This window comes from Triticum dicoccoides, chromosome 1B (genome assembly GCF_002162155.2).
Source record: "Triticum dicoccoides isolate Atlit2015 ecotype Zavitan chromosome 1B, WEW_v2.0, whole genome shotgun sequence".
NCBI classification, from domain to species: Eukaryota; Viridiplantae; Streptophyta; class Magnoliopsida; order Poales; family Poaceae; genus Triticum; species Triticum dicoccoides.
In genome coordinates this window covers 303089688-303114469 of record NC_041381.1, presented here as the reverse complement: position 1 = coordinate 303114469, position 24782 = coordinate 303089688, and the positions used below count along the sequence as shown (strand labels likewise).

General features: G+C 43.1%; 1 pseudogene; it reads right to left on the bottom strand.

The window, feature by feature from the left end:
- Positions 1 to 1105, bottom strand: part of LOC119350339 — an 8834-nt pseudogene extending 7729 nt beyond the window's left edge.
- Positions 1106 to 24782: the final 23677 nt, after the last annotated feature.

The following is a 24782-nucleotide window of genomic DNA, read 5'->3' as shown; positions in this document are numbered from 1 at the left end:
TGCACGAACCGAAGAATCAAGAGCTTAGCACCGTAGTTCCAGCATTCTCCAATGCCCAGCGAGACATAAGAAGAGAATCGCAACCTCGTTGGTGGAGTTGACGACGGCATCGACCTCCATGTTCCAGGGCTGTCCCCGCCAGAGGTAGATCCTGGAGTTGATCTCGTGGTCCACGGGGAAGCGCGAGGCGCCCGCGCAGCCACCACCGGCGGCGCCGCTGTCGTCGCCGGTGAGCGGGTCGGAGAAGGAGAGGAAGGCGGACGCTGCGGGCTCGGATCCGCCGTCCGCGGCTTCGGCGGTGGCGGACGAGGAGGACGGTGTGTACAGGCGCTGGTCGGGGTCGCTCCAGCGCGGCACCTGGTCGAGCGTCACCGCAGGCTCGACGCCGCCGACGCCTGGCTCCATGGCGGCCGCAGCGGAGGCAGCTCCGGAGGCCGTGGCCGCCGCGAGCGGTGCTGCATGGAGGCGGAGACGGGCGTGCGAAAGGTAGTATAGCCGGGCGCTGGCGTGAGGCCGAGCGGCCGTTAAGAGGCCGACGCGAGACGGAAGGGGCCAAAGGAAGGCGGAGGAGATCGATAGAGACGACGAGAAAAAACAAAAGCGCCTTCTGGACTATGACGTGTGGGGTCTGTGAACCTGTGGGCCCTTTCACGTGAGAGACACGCAGCATGGTTTGTGGGGGCACGACGCGTGTGGGCGTAGCCGACGTGATACAGCTCGGACGGCAGGGAGCCGTGCTGGACTGGGCTAGCACTCCCGCTGGCTTGCTCGCCTGGTGACTCGTGTGGCACGTCCACCTGGCGATGACGTGTAGCTCAGCTCGGATCGGGATCTCGCGGCTGGTGCGGTCAAGCACCAGTCGGGGACTCGAGTCCAGCCGCTGCTGTGGCGCAGGAGAAGGTTCGGATGGAGGAACTTGGGTGGAGCCCGGGAGCGAGGACAACTCACGCAGGTCCGGAGCAGCATGGGCCTCCGCAACTGCAGGATCTGTCCGCAATTCTTTGGATCGAATCAACCACAGTTCTTCATCATTGGATGTGATCATCTCATCTCCGAGCTGAGCTAGATGGTCCGCTAAGCCACGACAAGAGCAGTACATGGCCATCGTTGTCATGACTAAAATTTAGTGAAGGGGTGAGTATTTCAGAACATGTGGGTACTCAAAGTTCAGCATCACTGTTTAGGAAGTTCACATCCAAGCCACTCCAAAGATTTTGAGAACTTACGCACTCGGTGCTAGTTATTGCTTCGGCACAGAGGCGGCCATGGTGGCTGCCCTTGTGGTGGTGCCGACGCTCCTGTGTGACATCTCCGTTTGGGATTATTTTTTTGAGAGATTGTTCAAGCCGGATGTCCGAACTCCTGCAAAGCCATCCATGCTTGTTGATAGGATGTCGGAATCCGTATGTCTGAACTGCTCTACAGACATCTAAGACTTTCGTTGGATGACAAAAATGATTCGGACATTGCGGACCAGGCTTAGGTTTAAGGGTCCGCTTTACAGATGTGCTAAGTGACCACATTCTAGAAATTACCGTAATCAAAGATGATCTAATTAAGTTCTAGACCGTGTATTCTACATGCCTAAAAAGTTTAGGAAAAAGTCCAAAATAAATCTTGAAATTGTAGGCGAAAGCTAAATCAAACCCTGAACTTTGAATCCCGAAAATTGGCACTCTGAACTTGTAATCCCGGTCTATTTTGGACCCTAGACCTGTTTGGCACGCTGGGAATACTACAATCCCGCCCGGGATAACCAGCTACAGTCACGGGCAAGAATTTGGGCCGGCCAACTATAATACAATCAGAATTCGTGAAGTTTAAAAAATGTTCGCAAATTTCTAAAAAAATCAGAAGTTAAAAAATATTCATGTTTTCTATTTTTGGCACAAATTCAATTTATTTTATATTTTTAAAATATGTTTGGTATTTTAAAATTTTATTCGCATTTCAAAAAAAACTTCGTGATTTCAAAAAAAAAATCATATTTGTAAAAAAATGCTCAGAATTCCAACAGATTTCACATGGTATGAAAAATATTTCGGATTTTCAAAATTGTGTCATGTTTTTTAAATAATGTTTTTGGAACTTTGTAAATAATGTTTTTAAAAGATGTTTCGGGTTGTTGGCTGCGGAATCGACTAGCTGGCCCACCAGACATGAAACGAGTTTTTTTTAATGTAACATTTTCAAGAATATTCACGAGTTTCAAAAAATCTGTTTGTGATACTTTCAAAAAAATGCGCGTACAATGTTGAAAAATGTTTGGGTGTTGTAAAAAAAAGTGCCATAACCTTAACAGAATATACGTGGCATGTGTTTGAAAAAAGTGTATGCAAATTTAAAAATGTTGAACCATGTAAAAGAGTGTTCGTGTAGTTTTATAAAATATATTTTTTTGCGGGTGAAAAGAATTTATAAAATGTTTATTGTCATTAAAAATGTAAAACATGTATTCAGAAAAATATTACCATGTATTTAAAAAGTTTTGAAAACATTTAATTTAAAAATGTCCATAATGTATTTGAAAATATCAAAAGTTCATCAAAAATATTTAATGTGTGTGTTAAAATGTACATTGGGTACTGAGGAAAATTAGACATGTGTGAAAATGAAAAATGAAAAGAAAACATAAAAGGAAAAACTAAGAAAAAACAGATTAGTGTGCGCGAGAGAGCGCCTGAGCTACTGGGCCGGCCCAATTCAGCAAATACCGGCTAAGTTCTCTCAAGGTTTAAAATAGACCGGGATAGGAGAGTTTAAAATAGACCGGGATAGGAGAATTTGGTGTGCTGATTTCAAGGATTGAGAGTTCGGGATTTAATTAAGCTTTCGTCTACAAATTCAAGGTTTAATTTGGACTTTTTCCAAAAGTTTATCCTCGCTATCTTATTTATCTTAACAATTAGCATGCAACTTATCTACCTCATCACATATGCCTCATATATGTCATCTTCTATTTAAATGCAATGCACGTGCAAATTATCCACATCATTAAGCACATGCAACCAATCAACGTTTCATTTTTTAATTTCTACCACATGCACATCATCCACATCATCAGGTGCCATGCAAACATTCAACTTTTCACTTTCCACCACTTGCAAGCCCGCCACATCATTAATTTTATTTTATTTTTCAACAATAAATAAATTAAACTTGAATGTCACAAGACAGTATAAGATGCATTTACCCATCATTTACCTCTTGATTGAATATGGTGCGGTACTACTCTATATGTTCTACTTTTTTTTATAAACTCATTGCTTGTAGCAACGCGCTGGCGTTGTCTTGTTAATATAGTATGTAAGTCATCCATATTAAAATGAGACAATTTTCGTGTGACCATATTTCCAAGGTCGGGGTCTAACAGACAGAATAATCCATAAACCTTGTGAATGAACCTAATAAATTACACTCTTCGTTCCTGAATGTAAGACACTTTGGCAGTTCAATTCAAAGAACTATCAAAATGTCTTACATTTAAAAATAGATATAGTAGAAATGAGTGGTACATCGTTACGTTAGTAATAAAGCTATCTATCATAAGTGCACACAACATAAAATGTCCGGATGTACACGCGGGATTTTTGTTCCGAATTTTTCAACTTTTCGAAATGTGTATTTCGACAATGGGTGCATATGCACCTAGGAGCCAAAGGCAATTACCGCACAATATAGCATATATGATAAAAGAATTTTAAACCATTGACGTCAGATTTTTAAGCATGGCAAAAAAACTTTTTTAGGCATATTATGTTGTCGCGATGATGGTAATTTCCTTCGGAAAGCATGGCAAATCTGCCATGTTCAGTTTTCACCAGAATTTGTCGTACTTGCTAAAGTAAATTGTCATCCTCACGACAACATAAATTGCAATAATTTTTTTGATTTGTCATTGTCATGCTTAGCCAAAAACACCCTTTTTTAAAACATTTTCGTAATAAAAATGGCAAAGGTAAGTATGTTGATACACGGCAACAATAAAGACATATGTTTGTCTTATTATCACACATCTACACCTTTAGGTGTCATCAACGGCTGGAGCCGACTAGTGTTAAATGTTGCTTTTTCTATGGCATATAAGCACACCATCCTTTGGGGTGAGGATGATCGGCTAATAACTTTGGGTATGTTTACCTTATGGGTTATCCAAAAGTCGTGGCATAAGTTTGTGTATTTTCGATCATCAACGACTCACTATGCACACGTACAAAAGAAATTTAAATTTGAGAGAACTTCATAAGAAATGTTAATGACTTCATAAGAAATGTTAATGTGTATTAAATAACATGTGAAAACCACCTTAACACCTTCCATTGTATTTACGTAGTGAAATAATAAAATGCACTTACTCTAGGGGAAGGGTATTAACTACTACAATGCATATCTTGATTCATAGAGTGAACAACTATTTGGAAAAGTAGCTTCCAAGTGTGAAGGCTAATAACTGTGCACGGGGAAACACATGATAATCAAACCGAAATACTCTTAGAGAGTTTTAAAATGCACGAGAGTCATGGGAGATTTCTCCACTTATGTTAAACAAGACAACAATGTGACACTAACATGTCAGTGGCAGACCTACATCTATACTGGTGGATCATCAGGCGTTCACATTGCTAAATAATGTGTGACTAGATGAATAGGATAATGTGAAATACAAACAATGTACGAACCAGGGGAAGCATGGTGGGGGTAGGGGGCCAATGCCCCCCCCCCCCCCACACACACACATGAGGACATCACCACCATGTATACAACCACCCTACCACTACTTCTTCTACACTAGATCAAGAAATGATGAAAAATCAAAAGGGACATGAGTAGGTGATGTACAAGAAGTTCTCCCGCGTCACTTTTGGCCCAAGTGAAGTTAGAGACCAAGTCCCCATGTCTTGGACTCAGATTCGAACTATACCAACATACCCGATACACAGACATCCGAGACTTCAAACGTTGATAACATTGGCATCCATACTCAAAATTGGTTGATTATTATTTTTTGAAAAGTTTACCTCGTGCACTTTCCAACCAAATTGGATTCACCTTCCAATTCCTTTAGAGCACGACTCTGTCTCAAAAATGGTTTCAAGTTGTTGCATAATCCGAGTCAAAAGGTGTTGCATCACCTCCACTTGGGCACATGGGCCTTGTACAACCTACGGTAGAGTTTTAATACGCCTTGGGGTGTGCTTACACCCCGTGTCCCTCACCCCTTAGTCATATATAAGTATATCAACCTTGTAATATTTTTCAGGGTTTTGTTTAGTTAAAAGTTAGGCATCGCTGGTACTTCGTGTACTTCATTTGTGTACAATGACTAGGCTAAGTGATGAGGACATCAATACTATTGTTACACCCACAACCCCTGCTGCTATACATACTGGACCAATTACTAGAGCTCGCGCACGCCAATTGAATTACCAGGTACTTTCGTTTCTTGGTGACAATTCTAATGTTCATGAGAATATGATGTTGCCTAAATTGGATACATTTGTGTTGATTACTAATGAAGGGTGTAGCATGGACAAGAGGAATGAACACTAGAGCAGGATCAAGCGTGGAGATGAAGGCGCATGCGAAGAGATCGAGAATGGCGTTTCTAGTTCATATTTGAGCACTTTGAAGACTTCGTGATGACCTACAAGTACATGGACAAAATATACAAGATGCCCCTTCATAAATTTGGTCCATAGGTGATGCGCCATCTTATTTTTGGGCCAGACCCATGTAATTTTGAAATACAGAAGTATAGGTTGTTTTTAGAGTCTGTATGTGTGGGGAAAAGAGAGTTAGGGTTGATTTCAGACCCCTCCTACAAGGGGCCACGAAATCCCTCCTCCCCCTCTTCCTCCATATATATAGTCCTTAGGGCGTCGTTTATAATTTGGGTTTTGTTTAGATTAAAAGTTCGCCATAGCTGCAACTTCACGTACTTCGTTTGTGTTCAACGACCAGACCAAGACGTCACAGAACCCCACCTTGATCAGTAAAGCTTTCATCTTATATTCGCAATATCCAGATTGTAATCTCAGTTTCTTGCTTGTTCTTCGTTTGCTTGCAGGAAATAGACCCTCGTGGTCAAGTTGATCGTGCTTCGGCGTGGTCAATAACCCCTTGGAAGTTGGTTTAGCGATTGCTAAGGCGCGACGTCTTCGTACGTTTGTAGTCGGATCGTCAAAATCGACTCCCACAGAAAACGATAGCTATCTCAGCGAAACATCGGGACACCTTCGCCTATATCAAGTAGTATCAAATTTCCAGGTTGCTCGGTGAGATTTTACAGTTTTTCGTAGTTTAGATTGAGTCTGTTCTTCAGACCTGTAGTCCACGAAAAAGCCATAAAAATATTAGGGTTAGTTCATCATATCCGAACCAATCCGAGCCTTTGCATAATCTTTTTAGGGTTTTGCTTTGTTGAATTTGTGGTTGCATCGTCGTGTCTAGTTGTTGGTCTTAGCGTCTAGTCGTTTAGAGTTTCGAGTTCTGTCACAATTTGTCACACCGCCGCCGCACCATCTTCATAGCTTCTGCCATATACCACCACCGCTGCCATATTCTACCACCGCTGCCATATCCCACCACCGCTACCATATACCACCACCGCTGCCATATCCCACCAATGCTGCCATATACCACCACCGCTGTCATATCCTACCACCATATATCCACTACCAATCCGAGTTTTTTTTCATATTAGGTTTGTTTTCGAGATCCATCTATTGTCTGATTCGTGTTTCGAAAAAAAAGTCTGGAGACCCCGGGGCAGTTTTTAGGCCAAATGTAAGTGCATCTAGTGCCCCTTAGAGATTTTGGTGTATTGAAGACATATAGGTTAAGGGACTAATGAGTTTGTGAGTGTACACGGGTCTATAAGTCTATGAGGAGTTTGATATTTACGATGAAAGTCGACCCCTAAAAATGAATGTCTTCAGCTGAAGACTTTGGTTTTCTTGAAGACTTTGAAAGTGAGGAATTTGGTGTGACCTTGAAGACTTGATATTCATGCGAGGATTATGAAGCGTGAAGACTTTTGTTTTCGTAGTTTGATTTTCTCTTTCTTGAGTCATAGGAAACACTATACTGTTGAAGGGGTCGAGGTAAAACTAAGGAAAAGTTTCCAAGTGATGCTCATCTCAAAATCCTACACATATCCAATCCTTTTGAGTGAAGCCATTGGAAATCTCATACAGTTTAGTCAATTTTTTCAGTGACAAAGATGAAGATCTTCTGGTCTCTGAGGAATTTGTTCTGACTGAGGAGTTAGGAATTCGCCAGTGCGGGTTGCCTACAAGTAAGGAACATGATAGCCCTAAGGAATTTGTTACTCAAATATCCGACCGTTGCTGTGCTACGCGCCAGCTGTCCAAAATACCTACCCACCTAACGGTCATATCATTGAAGGGCATTTATGTCTTATCATGTCGGGCTGCTCCCTAGGCTATAAATAGCCGCCCCCTTCAACCACTAGTTGGTTGGCTGCTTTGAGAGAAACTAACACTTGTCATTGAGAGCATCCCATCCTCTGAGGACTTTGAGCGAAAATCATCAAGGAGGAAAACCCAAACCCAAACACCTACAAACCCAAAGTGATTGAGCATCACTGAAGAGATTGTTCCTGTGTGGAACCGATGCTTGTTACCTTTGAGGAATGTGTATCCTCTAGACGGTTAGGCGTCATGGTCTAGAGCATCCAAGAGGAAATTGTGAAACGCCGAGTGACCGAGTCTGTGAAGGTTTGAAAGTCACCTGAAGACTTACCACGAGTGATTGGGCGAGGTCTGTGTGATGTTAGCTCAAGGAGAATATGGTGAGGACTGTGTGTCCGGGACTGTGTGTCCTTAGGTTTAAACACCTAGCCGCTCCAACCAGACGTATAACTGTCACATCAGTTGGAACTGGTCTACCAAATCATCGTCTTCACCAAGCTACTGGTTCTATTTCCTCAACCCTTTCATTTCCTCATTCTTGTGTTGATGCACTTGATCGTTACTGTTTGAAGACTTTGATTGAAGACTTTCTCAATTTACTCAATCCTAATTCTTCAGTCACTTTGTCTTCAGCCTGCTTATATTGTTTATACGCTTCTTATACTCTGTGCTTGTTTTCATTTCATCATGATGACCCCGTTACTACTCTGTTACGCTTGCATCTGAGTACTTATTCCGCTGCTAGTTGTTTGTGACTTAGGAAATTCCTCACCTTGAATTTCCTCAGTGACAAATTTGTAAAAATCGCCTATTCGCCCCTCTCTAGTCGATATAACGCACTTTCAATTGGTATCAGAGCAAGGTACTCCCCTGTTCTATGTGATTTTGGTTTAACCACCTGAAGTTTTAGTTATATCGACTACAGGCATGATCAAGGTCTCGGCTGGGTGTCCTACCTTCGATAGGATGAACTACCCCTACCGGAAGAATAAGATGTGCATGCATCTTGAGGCAATTGACAACGATCTCGGTACGTTGTGGATAATGGCATTCCCTCTGTCACACCTTCCATGAACGCTGCTGATGTGAAGATATTCAAGCAACTCAACTCTCAATCAAAGGAAATATCATATGTGACCATCTGAGCAAAGGACAGTATGGCAGAGTGAGTGCTTTGGAAATAGCAAAGCTTATCTGGGATAGGCTGTCCAAGGTTAACGAAGGAGTCTCAACTCAACGTGACTCTCGAGTTGACGTTCTTTGCAATCTCTTTAATCGCTTCAAAAGACTCGACAATGAAAATGTTCAGCAAACCTTCGATCGCCTCACTGGCATCTCAAATGAGCTTCAAGCACTTGGTGACACTGACATCACCGACCATGAGGTGGTGAAGAAATTGTTGAGATCGCTTGATTCCTCATTCGACACTCTTGCACTGATGATTCAAGAACACGGAGACTACAAGTCACTTGATCATGCTAATATCCCCGAGAGGCTAAATACTCATGAGTTCGAGCTTGCTGAGGAGAGAGATATTTACGGACCAAGCTATGGTCGATCTCATGCACTGAAGGCCGAGGCAGTCTCTGAATCTGAAGAAGAAGATTTTGGTAGCAGACTTGGTGATCCTGAAGAACTGGGCGAGGAGCTAGCAATGCTCGTCAGGAAATTCCAGAAGTTCTCAAGACGTGGTCGCTTTGGGAAATCTTCAAGGGGTGATGACATGAGATCAGATTCCTCGTCCCGTGACTACAAGAAAAGAACTTGCCACAATGCAAGAAACCTGGTCACTACATTAGTGATTGTCCTCAGTGGGAGATGGAATCAAAGAAGAATAAATACAAGGATGATAGTTCCAATGACTCAAAGAAGAAGAAGAAATCTTCAAAGTCCTCATCGTCAAAATCTTCAAAGTCTTCATCTCACAAGAAGAGCAGCTCCAAAAAGGCTCGGGCATTCATTGGCAAGGAAATGGACTCTGAAGCTAAATCTGAGGAAAATGAAGATGAGGAGGCATCTGAGGAGCCAGACTCTAGTGTGGCGAGCCTAGCTCTCGCTACTGCTTTCGTCAGCAAGTCCATCTTCAACTCTGAGGAAAATGACTTTTCCAACACTGCTGACGACGGCGATGATGACTACACTCCCACCAAGGTACTCAAATATCCCTCCTTTGAATCAAGTGAGGATGAATCTGACGAAAACCTCAAGCCTCGCTACTCCAAACTTGCTAAGATTGTTGTCAAACAACAAAAGGCTTTTGAAAAGGTTCAAAATATGCTAGACAAAAGCGATGACCTGTTGGGTGAAGAAATGGATCGAACTCAAACTCTGACTGAAAATCTTTAGAGACTTCAGTCTAAGTTTGATAACCTTCAAAGTCATCATAACACTCTCTTAGCCGATCAGAGAAGCTTTCTTATGAATTTCTTCAAAGAAAGCGAGATCTTGAGAAGCTAAGGGTGAGTTATGAAGATCTTCAGAAGGAATGTGATTCATTGCTTGCTCAACAGATCAGTTCTGCCCAGGATGAATTCATTCCACCATGTTTGAAATGCATTGAACATGAATCTACTAATTCTTTACCTGAAAGTTCAAATGCTTCTATTGCTGCAAATTCTTCAATTGTCTCTATGGTTACAAATTCCTCATCTGAGGATACCACAAGTATCACTGACAATGTAGGGTTGAAGGAATTGTATGTGACAGGCATGTACAAAAGCCTCAAAGGGCATCAGGCTCTTTGTGATGTGCTTTAAAAGCAGATCCTCAATAGGAACCCTAGGAAAGAGGGTATTGCCTTTGAGAGAAAACACAATGCTGATGGGACCTACTGGAAACCTGAGCAGTATCCCAAAAGCTCATGGGTTGCTGCAAAAGGACCTCCCGTAGATCCATCCACTTTATCTGGCTTTACATGTGAATCTTCATATTCTTCTGATGAGTCATTTGACTCCAACTATAAACTGTTCAAAAATCAGAATGGTAAGTATTTGCTAGATATGTTGGAACTAACTACAGGAATGGTCCCCCTACGAAGAAAATTTGGGTTCACAGAAAGTGCCTTGAAAGTCTTCAGGTGAATGTCCTCATGACACCACCTGTGAAGAATAGGTACCCCAGATCAAATTCTTCATATGGACCAAAGTCTTCATATGGATCCAAGTCCTCATATGGAACAAATTCTTCACGTGGATCAAATTCCTCATATGGATCCAAATCCTCATATGAACATCATTGTTCTAACATTTATGTTTCGAAGGGAAGATCTAAGGGTTATGAATATGTGCATTATTCTTCAAATCATTGTTTTCATAAGTCCTCGAAGAATTTATCTGCTTATTCATATGCTTACTCTAACCCCTCTTCTGTGAAAGTGGTTTGGCGTCTATGCCACCTTTCTCATATGGAGCTCGCAGAATGATGAACTCTTTGCCACCCCTCCAGATGTGGGTGGTGAAGAAAAAGAACTAATCTATTATGCAGGGTCAGATCTCCAGACGAACTTGAACATCTGAAGAATTTGCTGGAGACCTGAATATGCTTGAAAGGACACAAGCTAATCATGAAGAAATGAATCTTCGTTTCTCAAGTCCTCATATTGCTATATATATGTTGTACTGCTAAATGAAATTCAAACTGATGAATTCGATGTCATATTTTTCACTGATGAAGTATATGAGTTCGTAAGATGCACTAATTCATCTGTAGGATGATCAACCCAAAGCTACTGAGTGGGTCCTCGATAGTGGATGTACAAATCACATGACCGGTGACAAGAACTTATTGATGGACACTGCTTTATCTCCATCACATGTGAAGCATATCACCTACGCTGGCAAAGGCAAAAGCAAGGTATTGAGTCTAGGTAGGGTTGCGATCTCAAAGGATCGACACATGGAAAAATTCATGCTAGTCGAGTCCTTAGGATTCAACCTCATGTCTGTCTCAATGTTTGTGATCTTGGTATGGTTGTTGTCTTTGGAAAATATCATTGTGTTGTGATCATGGAATCTGACCACTCCAAAGTCTTCGAAGGCTTTAGGAAAGGAGACTTGTATATTGTTGATTTCTCTACAGGACCACAACCTGCCGCATGTCTGCTTGCAAAAGCTTCAGAAGGTTGGTTATGGCACCGACAACTAGGTCATGCTGGCATGAGGAACTTACACACTCTCGCGAAGAAGAAGCACGTCATTGGCATCGAGGGTGTCAAATTCCTCAAGGACCATTTGTGTGCAGCTTGTGAGGCTGGAAAGATGACCAAGTCCAAGCATCCCTCGAAGACTATCATGACTACCACTCGTCCATTTGAATTGCTTCACATGGATATCTTCTGCCCTACTCACTATGCCACATTCACTAATGTTGCATCTTTATATGGCTTTTTTTATTGTTGATGAGTATTCTCGTTACACATGGGTGCATATCATCACTTACAAAACTGAAGTGCAGGAAATCTTCAAACGATTTTCCTCGAGGGCTTCAGCAAACTTGGGTGTGAAGATCAAGCACATTAGGAGTGACAATGGGACCGAGTTCAGGAATACTGGTCTTGATGACTATGTTGATGAACTTGGTATTACTCATGAGTTATCTGCTCCTTATACTCCTCAGCAAAATGGTGTCGTTGAGCGCAACAATAGGACTCTTGTTGAGATGGCTCGCACTATGCTTGATGAATACAAGACGCCTCCTCGCTTCTAGCCTGAGGCAATTGATACTGCGTGCCACATCATCAACAAGGTATATCTTCACAAATTCTTCAAAAAGACCTCATATGAACTCCTCACTGACAAGAAACCCAATGTGAGTTATTTCAAATTCTTCGGTGCTAAATGTTGGATCAGAGATCCTCATCACAATTCTAAATTTGCACCGGAAGCACATGAAGATTTTATGCTTGGTTACAGAAAGGACTCGCACACCTACAAAGTCTTCAACACCTTTCACCACAAGGTTGTTGAAACTGTAGATGTGCGGTTCGATGAAACTAATGGCTCGCAAAGAGAGCACCTACCTCCTGTGCTAGATGAAATGTCACCTGAGGAATCCATGAAGCTCAAGGCCATTGAGGATGTCATGCCTACCGAAGAATCTGTTGAAGAAGTCATTCCAGATCATGAAGAAAATCATGCTGGTGCACCTGAGGAAAATGGCTTTGAAGAAAATGCTGAGCCCACTCAACGTCGTCAACCCGCTCATCCTCGCGTTGCAAATGAAGTGCAAATCGAGAAAATCATCGACGACATCAACGCACCAGGTCCTCTCACACGCTCAAGGACTTCTCATTTGTCTAACTTTTGTGGGCACTTTGCTTTTGTCTCTATCATAGAGCCCACCAAAGTTGATGAGGCATTTCTGGAGCCTGAGTGGATTCAAGCGATGCAAGAGGAATTGCATCAATTCAAGCTCAACAGTGTCTGGGAACTTGTCAAGCGACCAAACCCACGCAAGCACAATATCATCGGTACCAAATGGATCTACCGCAACAAGCAAGATGAAAATGTCCTTGTGGTGAGGAATAAGGCTCGTCTTGTAGCTCAAGGCTACACACAAGTTGGAGGAATTGATTTCGATGAAACTTTTGCACCTGTTGCTAGACTTGAGGCTATTCGCATATTGCTTGCTTATGCTAACCATCATAATATCATCTTATATCAAATGGATGTGAAAAGTGTGTTCCTCAATGGTAAGCTTGAGGAAGAAGTATATGTTGCTCAACCCTCAGGTTTTGAAGATCCTAAGCATCCTGACAAAGTCTTCAGACTCAATAAGGCCCTCTATGGCCTCAAGAAGGCCCCTCGGGCGTGGTATGATACTTTGAAGGAATTCCTCATAAAGAAAGGCTTCAAAGCCGGTTCACTTGACCCAACTCTTTGCACCAAAACCTATGATGATGAATTATTCGTGTGCCAAATATATGTTGATGACATTATATTTGGCTATACTAACCAACGTTACAGTGACGAATTTGCCTATATGATGAGTGAGGAATATCAAATGTCTATGATGGGAGAATTGAAATTCTTCCTAGGTCTTCAAATTCGTCAACAGCGCAACGACATCTTCATATCTCAGGAGAAATACCTCAAGGATGTGTTGAGGAAATTCGGCCTGCAAGATTGCAAAGGCGTCAAAATCCCTATGCCCACAAATGGTCATCTATGCACTGATGAAAATGGTATAGACTTCGATCAAAAGGTATACCACTCCATGATTAGCTCTTTATTGTATCTATGTGCATCTAGGCCAGCTATTATGCTTAGTGTTTGCATGTGTGCCCGTTTTCAAGCTACACTGAAGGAATCACACCATAAGGCTGTGAAGCATATTTTTCGATATCTAGCTCACACCCCAACACTTGGATTATGGTATCCCAAGAGCTCGGCTTTTGATCTCATTGGATATTCTGACTCTGACTATGCTGGTGATCGTGTGGATCACAAGTCTACATCAGGCACATGCCATTTCCTCAGACGATCCTTGGTATGTTGGTCCTCGAAGAAGCAGAACTGCGTAGCACTCTGTACTGCTGAAGTTGAGTACATTGCTGCTGGTTCGTGCAGTGCTCAATTACTATGGATGAAGCAAACCCTCAAGGACTACGACATCAGTGTGAATAATGTGACTCTCTTCTATGACAATGAGAGTGCCATCAAAATTGCTCATAACCCAGTTCACCACTCGAAGACAAAGCACATCCAGATTCGTCATCATTTTCTTCAAGATCATGTGTTGAAGGGCGACATCTCTATCGAGCACGTGAGGACTGAAGAACAGCTAGCCGATATCTTCACAAAGCCCTTGGATGAGAAGAGATTTAGCAAGTTACGGTGTGAGCTAAATATCTTAAAATCTTTGAATGTTCTTTGAATAGGACACACATCCTAACACTTATGCAAAATTGATGACTTAGATGTGCAACACACGAAGTAACATTTTTCTTCAATCAATCACTCGTACGCATCGGTGCTATAAAAACGGTTTTTAACCCCTTTCTGCGATGGCGTTCAGAACCGTCACCAAGTGAGTGACCATGATAGGGGGTTCCTTCCCACATGACCCAAAAACCGTCGGGGATATGCCCTCCTGCACAGACGCACGGCAAAATGAGGTCGTGTGCGCTCGGCGAGCGCTCAAATACGGTTATACGTACAATAGTGCTAAAAATACAATTATATAGGCGAAATCGTTTTCGGTCGTAACTACATCCCACACAGTCAGTCCCCGCTAAACGTTTCCGTTCGTATGTACATTCTATACAGTCCCTTCAAGGAATACGTTTGTACATCCCACACAGTTAATCCAAGAAGTACCAAACATTTGCCATGCGCACAACATCACAAACAGTCTATAATTTTGAAGCGTGTGTGATAAGGTGACTATCGCAAACATTTAATAAGAAAGAGCTGTGTGCGACGCTATTGTTAATCGCACACATTTTTTCTTGGTTGATCGTGTGTGCAGTGGAGATTGATTGCACACATTTTTTCTTGGCTGATCATGTGTGCAGTGGAGATTGATCGCACACGTAGCGGATCCTAGAAATGTGTCTGATCTCCACGTCTATCGCAGACGCTTCGCTTTCGCCAACCGTGTGCAGTGTAATCCCTAATTAATCCCTAATTTAAAAATCATATTTTTTGAGTTTGATAGTAGGCAATCACTTATTTCATATCCAACCATGTTTATTACAAATATAGGTTCAACCATGAATGCATAATTTGATGACAAGTACATATACTGAAGAACTACAGAAGCACCAAGTAAAGAATGATGAACCACAGTTGTACTAAAGACTGTAAAGAGAGAGGCGAAAGACATTCTGGTTGCTAGAGAAGCTAAATCGGAATGCCCATATTGTATCCACCTCCATGCGTAATGCGCGCACGACTCTAGGCCAACCCCTTGTGATGGCTATTCGTCCATCCTTCACTGTCTTCATTACGACTTGTTGATGCTCATTGTAGTTTGGATGAAATACTTTAACCTTCATTGTGTGTCCACCAATCATCTACTTTATGAGGTAATCTTGAGTGAACTCTTCGGGAACCACTGCAAACAAAAAAGATTTAGACATTGTTGTCTAACAAATCATTATGGGCAGTAAAAAGAGAAGGCTGCAGAGTTTGTAGTTACCATCCTACAACTCACTGTTGTGTTGGATAGAGCATACACAAATAATTTGCTTGCCACCATTTGTATCTTTTTGCTAATAATCCTTATCACTTTCCTCACTTGATGCTTGTTTATAAATATCTCATTGCCCCATAGGCAAAAAGGGTCGATGTGTGGATCCTTGCCAAGGGCATATGTACCTATAAGCAACAAGTCAATATTATAAGCTAACAAGTGTCTAGGCCTGGATCTATATGCACTACATTATGAAACAACGGGGGAGTACAAGCCGAGGGATGAAGCTAACCTCGGCGGAAAATGGTGGCCACTCCCGTTGTTGTCCTGCATAAGTAGTGGAAAGGCATGATAAGTACAGCAACCTTAACATCAAACAAATATAGCAAAGGTAAACAACACCATCTCCAAATGATAGCTTGAATGTGTTGGTTTCAGCATGCTGTTAAAGCATATATAAAATGGAAGGCAATGTTACCGACAGCAGGCTTAACAACCATCAAATATTGCAATTCAAACTGGTATTGTTGAAAATGAATAAAACGCTGGTAATGCTTAAACATCACACTGGATAAATGTGTAAAACTGAAATAAAGGGCATGTGTTAACTATACCAGGCATAACTGGAACCAAATATAGCCGTTGAAACTGGTATTGATGTAGTCGAGCGGCACAGTTCCGACTTGCACATAATAAACAACACATTGTGAATGACTGAAATAAAGAAGGCATAAATGACCAGTATAACAACCAAATATAGCCATTGAAAAATGGACAGAGTCTCACTGGAACCAACCTAACAAGCAAATACAGATAAACAGGGCATATACTTGAAAACTGGACAGATGCTCACTTCAACCAACCTAACAAGCAAATACGGATAAACAAGGCATTTGCTTGAAAACTGGATTAATGCTAAAAAAGTAACCTAACAACCAAATATAGATAAACAAGGCATCTGCTTGATAACTGGACAAATGCTCACTTCAGCCAAACTAAGAACCAAATACATATAAACAAGGCATCGGCCTGGTAACTGAAAAAAATGCTCACTGCAACCAACCTAGCAACCAAACGCAGATAAACAAGGCATCTACTCACTATAAACAACCAAATATAGCCATTCGTGAAACTGAAGTGGACAATTCATACTTAAACATCACATAGCCCTATTGAACAATACATTTTTGCACAACTGAAATAATTAAACACGACACAGCTATAGCATCGCACAGCAAATGCTACTACAACAAAGGGTACGGGTTGGCAACCTAGAAAAGATTAGATTTTTGCTGATAGGATGTTGCCTCACATTTCATGGACGGGGTCCCTCCAGTTGGAAGAGCACAGACCCATGGTGGAAGAACCTTTGTGGGTGCCCTCCTCGTGGTCGTGGTCGATGAGATCTGACTTGGCAATTGATGATTCCAAGCCGCCGCTGAAGAACGTGTCCTTGAGAAATGACAAAATGGGCTCATTGGCGTATAAGGATCGCAAATCCTTGACCGCGTGGCGGAGGAGATCAACGGCAAGGTCGTCGAAGAGATTGACGGTGGTTGAACCAGAGGGGTTGGGGATGGACCATGTAACCTATGACATGGCCCGCGTGAAGCCGTCGCTGTCGACGAGCTTGATGTCGTAGCCAGCTTTCCCGAGGTACAGTAATACGCAAGCCCGCTGACATGAAGCCTTCAACATGGCAACATAGTCAACGTCTTCACCAGCTTCCGTGGCTATGTGTTGCTCCGGGATCGACAGGTCGGGGCGAACGACGGCCACCTCGCCAACGTCCGCCGGAGAGGCCATGATAAACCTCTTCTTGGCCGAACGCTCGTCGGGCTCCCCGAGATACGTGATCGAGCTTAGGCTACAACATTCTAGAGCAGGGGATGTGGATCTGGCGGGGAGGGACATCGCAGGCCTCATCTAAAAACTCAGGGGAGTGGGGTGATGGTATGGGAATCGCTGGGTAACCTGAACTTTATTATCTAAGCTAGGAGGAAGACAGACCGACATGGGTTGGCGGCGGCGCCGGTGGCGCCGACGGCGGCCGCGAGCTAGGGTTCGAGGGGGGAGGGGGGCGGGTGGGGGGACTGTGGAGGGGGGATGGTGGTGTTTGAGGATGCCGCGGCTACATAAAATTTTAGTAATGGTGGGTGGAGATGGTGGTGGATGAGGGAGGGCGGTGGTTCAAATGCCTCAGCTACTGCAATTTTACTATAAGGTCGGTGCTGGAGGAGTATGGGCGACAGTTGAAGTACGACGGCTACTAAAATTTGGGTAAAGGAATTGATGTGAGGCGGGAGTGCCCAAGATCGCGCACGGTCCAATAAGAATATGCATGTATGATAATAAGGAAAAGTGGCGGAACCGTCGATTTTTGCAACGCTCAAGGCAGGTAGTTTGTTTTTATATTTCTAACTAGTTGGTCTATCGCACACGGTTCGTTCTAATTTCTAAGTAAACATACCCACCTTTAGCTTGCGCGGTCGTGGTGATTTTACAGTGCACTTGCATCGCGCATGGTTAAGCCAGTACCTCCACCATTTGCTCGCGCTTGCGCAATCGTGGTGATTTTGCAGCGCACTTGCATCGCACACGGTTAAGCCAGTACCTGCACCATTTGCTCGCGCTTGCGCAGTCGTGGTGATTTTACAGCAAAAAAATAACCTATAAAAACATAGTCTACAAATTAGCAAAACAAGGATCCCAAGGTTTATATAAATCATCATGTCAGGTCACTATTGAGATATTTATCTCTTTTTCTCTATTATGACCGTGTCATGGCATTTAAATGAATCTTGAGATCTGCAACTTCCCACCGGCTCACCCATCCTTGGACTACTCCAGCCCGAGCACGCTTAACTTCTGCGTTCTATTCAACTAGGCTAGCGGATGGGAAGCAATACCTTGCTGATAGGAATTGCCTCCTTGCCTTTAAGGCGTTTCACGATGGTCACCCTATGGGACCTACTCCCTTCTATCACGCACATTTGTTCTTTTAGAAACTGTGTGCGATATTTACATGACTGGTTTGTCGCCGCCTAGCCTTCAATGAGCACTGACATTGGTAGTGGGAAACTGATGGGAGAAGAGGCGGGAAACCAATGAGAGGAGTGGCGGGAAATGGTAGCCTGTTTAGAAAATGTAGAAGAGAAGGAAGCGTGAGCTAGCACGACGCATGCGCATAGTGCTTACCCATGTACTGCATGTGGTATCAAAAGGGCTGCGGGTTGTCGTTCGATCTGGGAGCATCCAACAGTGCAGACATATGATCCGTGGGGTTTGGGTTCTAGCCAATCAGAACACACAACTCAGATCGTGCGCGCAACAGGGGGTAGGGGGCATCGGCCATGGTTTGGTAGGCACACGGCTTTCGTGAGTGAATCGTGTGCTATTTGAAAACATTTCATGAGAAGAATCTCGGTTTTTAAATCCCAGCAAATCCAAAACTCACCTGAAAATCGTGAAACTTGGCATGGTGTCACGACATGGCACATATATGTCGAGGATTTTTTTCGTCCATTTTGGCACAAGTTTTATTACAAGCCTCTTACAAACCGGGGCTTCTCTCAAAGAAAGCCTCATGGTTCTGATAGGGAAACGTGTCCCCCTTGTGGGGGAAACGATAATCACTGCCTCTTTTCGCCTTGTATTTTCTTCTATCGACAACATGGAACGACAATATATCCATGCTAAAATTTAAACTTATTTGGGGTTTGTTTGGCCTTTTTATACATTAATTGAGTTTCCTAGGCATTTAATGTCCATAATTCAAATCTGAACCTCAAATACATGCTCCAGTTCACCAAAATGGCTAGAAAAATTATACATGCATGTGTCCTTGGGTGCATGTTTAGGTCCCATGCCAGGAATGGGAACGAATTACAACCGTACCGGCGTCCTGGCTCGTCCTCAAACATTTGGAATCTCGGTTTTTAAATCCCCGTAAATCCTAAACTCGCCAGAAAGTCATGAAAGTAGGCATGGTGTCACGTCATGGCACATATATGTCATGGTAAAAACATTGTCCAATTTGGGCAGAGCTTTATTACAAACCGGAGCTTCTCTCAAAGAAGCCTCGTGGTTCCGATAGGGAAATGTGTTCCCCTTGTTGTCGAAACATAATCACTGCCTCTTTTTGCCTTCTATTTTCTTCTATGGGCAACATTGAACGACAGGATATCCGTGCTGAAATTTAAACTTATTCAGGGTTCGTTTGGCCTTTTTATACACTAATTGAGTTTGCTAGTCATTTAATGTCCATAATTTAAATTTGAACTTCAAATACATGCTCTAGTACACCAAAATGGCTAGAAAAATTATACATGTGTCCTTGGGTGCATGTTTAGGTCCCATTCCAGGAATGGGAACGAATTACAACCATACCGGTGTCCTGGCTTTTCCTCAAACATTTAGAATCTCGTTTTTTAAATCCCCATAAATCCTAAGCTCACCAGAAAGTCATGAAAGTTGGCATGGTGTCACGTGATGGTGCATATATGTCGTGGTAAAAACATTGCCAATTTGGGCCAAGCTTTATTACAAACCTCTTACAAACCGGAGCTTCTCTCAAAGAAGCCTCGTGGTTCCGATAGGGAAACGTGTTCCCCTTGTGGCGAAATGTAATCGCTGCCCCTTTTCGCCTTGTATTTTCTTCTACGGGCAACATGGAATGACGGGATATCCATGTGAAATTTAAACTTATTCAGGGTTTGTTTGCCCTTTTTATACACTGATTGAGTTTCCTAGGCATTTAATATCCATAGTTCAAATCTGAACCTGAAATACATGCTCCGGTTCACCAAAATGGCTAGAAAAATTATACATGCATCTGTCCTTGGGTGCATGTTTAGGTCCCATGCCAGGAATGGGAACAAATTACAACCGTATCGGCGCCCTGGCTCATCCTCAAACATTTGGAATCTCGGTTTTTAAATCCCCGTAAATCCAAAACTCACAGAAAGTCATGAAAGTAGGCATGGTGTCACGTCATGGCACATATATGTCATGGTAAAAACATTGTCCAATTTCGGCCAAGCTTTATTACAAACCTCTTACAAACCGGAGCTTCTCTCAAAGCAGCCTCGTGGTTCCGATAGGGGAACGTGTTCCCATTGTTGTCGAAACATAATCACTACCTCTTTCCGCCTTGTATTTTCTTCTACAGGCAACATGGAATGACATTCTATCCATGCTGAAATTTAAACTTATTCAGGGTTCGTTTGGCCTTTTTATACACTAATTGAGTTTCCTAGGCATTTAACGTCCATAATTCAAATCTGAACTACAAATACATGCTCAAGTTCACCAAAATGGCTAGAAAAATTGTACGTGTGTCCTTGGGTGCATGTTTAGGTCCCATGCCAGGAATGGGAGCGAATTACGACCGTACTGGCGTCCTAGCTCGTCCTCAAACATTTGGAATCTCAGTTTTTAAATCCCCATAAATCCAAAACTCACCAGAAAGTAATCAAAGGTGGCATGGGGTCACGTCCTGGCACATATATGTCGTGGTAAAAACATAGCCAATTTGGGCCAAGCTTTATTACAAACCTGAGCCTGTCGCAAGAACCCTCGTGGTTTCGATAGGGAAACGTGCCCCCTTGTGGGCCAAACAATAATCGCTCCCTCTTCTAGCCTCGTATTTTCTTCTACATGCAACATGGAACAATGGGAGATTCGCGCTGAACTTTGAAATTATTCAGGGTTCGTTTGACCCTTTTTATTCATTAATTGAGTTTTCTAGGCATTTAATTTCCATAATTCAAATCCGAACTACAAATACATGCTCCAGTGCACCAAAATGGCTAGAAAAAACGCACATGTATCCTTGGGGTGCATGTTTAGGTCCCATGGAACGAATGGGAATGAATTCAACCGTCTCGCCGTCCTGCCTTGGCCACAAACATTGCGAATCTTGGTTTATAAATATCTGTAAATCCAAAACTCACCAGTAAATCATGAAACTTGGCAGGGTGTCACTACATGGTACATATAATTGTCCAATTTGGGCGAAGCTATATTACAAGCCTCTTACAAACTGAAGCTTCTCGCAACCCTTGTGGTTTCGGTGCCGAAACGATAATCGCTGCCTCTTCAAGCCTTGAACTTTGTTTTCTACAGGCAACATAGAATAATAGGAGTGTCGTGCTGAAATTTGAAACTGTTCAGGGTTTATTTGGCCATTGTATATATTACTAATTATGTTTTCTACACATTTAATGTAGTCCATAATTCAAATTTGAACTACAAGCGCATGCTCCAGTGAAGCAAAATTGGTGGGAAATCATACATGTGTCATTGGGTGCATGTTTAGGTCTCCTTTAAGGAATGGGAATGAATTGCAAACTTGTCATCGTCCTGAAACATTAAGAATCTCGGTTTTTAAATCCTAGAAAATCAAAAACTCACCCAGAAAACATGAAACTTGGCATGGTTTCATGATATGGCACATATATGCCATGGTAAAAAAATTGTCTAGTTTGAGAAGAGACGCACACATTAGTAGCCAATGAATTCCTTTTTGAAACAAAAAGCTGACACGTTAATATCGCAAACGGTTGTATTATATGAACCGTGTCAAAATTTAACCATACTCAGTGGCGTGCATGCAGTTGTTTGATTAGATGGGATGAGCACGAGAAGTCCACCTCGCAGTCTTGACGAGACACGTGCGAGAAGCAAGGCTGCCCATGCTCACCGGGAAGCGAGCTCTTTGACCTCCATGCACCAGCCGCCGCCCGCCTCGCTCACAACTTCTCCATTAGTGGGTTAATTAAAGCGCCTGGACGAAGGTTTGTTTAGGAGTGGACGAAGGGTGTTTGCTTGTGATCCCATGGAAGCATTTGCTTTGTTCGTGTTTTCAACTCGTATTCTGGCCTAAGTTAAATTGCCACATAGGGTAACGGATAATATGACGACAAATAAAATGGCAACGGATAGTACGACGACAAATTTACAATGGCGCAGATAATAATTGTCTTACATATTTCGGGTAATTTAAAATGCCACATGCGGCAAAGCCCGTAAGACACAGGGGCAAGAGAAGAAGGAAATCGCAAACAATGATCTGGATCGCTACTGTATCTACTCTTTGATGGATCGCCGAGCGATGACATCCTCCAGCTCCTTATTCAATTCCTCACGACTTTACTTGAAAGCAGCCACAGATTCCTCCACCTCCTTTTCACGCTCGATCCGGAGCTTCCTCAAGTCACCCATCAGTTCCTCGATGACTGCTGTCAGTGTCATCCTCGAGGCACTGCTCTGCTCATGCAGCATCTTCCAGCCGGTGGTCTCCTACTCCTTCTCGGCGAGCGCCTTGAGGAGCTTCGCATTGTCACCCATGAGTTGCTCAACGAGGCTGGTCACCTTGTCAACCGAGGCATCGCTGATCTCGAGCATCTTCATCAAGCCGTCGACCAGCTCCTCCTGCTTAATGAGGTCAGCGAGAATGTTGTCATCGCCGGCCAAGGACTTCAGCAACGCCAGCTCGTCGCGATCGCTGACACGGTGAGTGCGCTTATGAGAGCCCTCACGTGCACATGAGAGCTCGTTCAAGGGCTCCGCGTCACGCTGGGGCATCTCTGCTGCGGCTGTCGCTTTGCAGCGGGACCACTCTAGTGCTTTCGCGGCCTTGGTATTTGCTGCATGGTTATATGCCCACCCGAAACTCCTCCTACCAGTCATGGCGGAACGACTTGACAGGAAAGACCAGTTTTTTTGGTGATGAGGAGAGGAACTATGAAGTAATTTTCGAGTGGGAAATTTTTATAGCCCGGTGCTAAGTGTGAACACATATTAGTTTGATCGGTGTAAACAGATATGCAATTACTTATTGCGTTGTAATCTACAATGTGACAAGAAACAAAGTCAAAATTTATTCATGATTTTGGGCCTGCAAAGCCCCGTTTCTGTTGTTCTGCCTCATCGCAAACAGTTCTTTTGGATCAACCGTATGCCATGCATCAGAAGCCTGAAACGTGGGCCCTTATTCTCGGATGTACATGTACGTGTCTGCCCACTATCACACACGGTCATGATATCACCATCGTGTCCTATGGATGCGCTGTCGCATCTCCCATAGGGTTCCAGAAGGTTGACCACGCGGTTGCTCGTCGTGGCGTCCCTGCGCGCGCTCTGCTCGCTGTTGAGGCAAATTTACAATGGCAACGGTTAATAATTGTCTTACATATTCAGGGAAATTTAAAATGCCACATGCGGCAAGGAACAAAACACTCACGACCTATTTATGCATACAATTATAACAAAATATAGGCTAAAAAGCTGAGTCGGCGGCCTTCTGACGACGATCTTCTCGGACTCCATGATCAGCATATCACCCTTGCGGCCGTTCATTACGTATAACTTACTAATCATCGCACACGAGTACTCACAGACGCATCGTGTGCGATACTCCTAGCCACCGCAAGCAACTAGTTTACAATTTTCAAAGTTTTTTGTATGAACAGAATCGCACACGAACTTACTATAGTAACCATCTGTGTTATAATTTCTCATCACAAACAGTTCATCCGAGTGGGCTGTTTGCTGCATATCACAAACATCTGGTTTACACGAATCGTTTGTGTTCTTTTGGCTCATCGCAAATTCTGCATATCACACCCATCTTGTTAGGATGAACTGTTTCCATTCTCTTGCCTAATCGAAAACAGTTTGTCCGAGTGAATCGTATGCCGTATATCACACACACCTTGATCTGGCTGACCATTTCTATTGCATTCCCTAATAGCACACAGTTCATCGAAGCAAACTGTATGCCGTATATCGCACACACATTGATATGGCTGTCCGTTTATGTTGTTCTTCCTCATCGCAAATAGTTCTGCTGGATCAACTGTATGTCGAGCATCGCACACGTAACTAAAATCTAAACTGTGTTTGATGTCTCTGCCATCGCAAATGTTTTGCACCTTTTTTTCATGGTTTTTTCACACCGCCGTTTGTGATTATTGCATCACACACAGTTTCGTCGAAGGGTCTCTGATCATAGTGTCGCGGTAGCAACATCCTGCAGTAGTGAATGGAGACTAACCCTCTAAGTGTGAAGAAATTAATGAAGGATTTTATTCTCAAAGCCCTATGACAGTTGTACGCGGCGTCTGAAATCATCATTCTTATATGATGGGTCACGCCACCAATAAAAGTTGAAAATCTTCAAATTGACTTTTTCTTCAGTTTTTGAAATTCCTC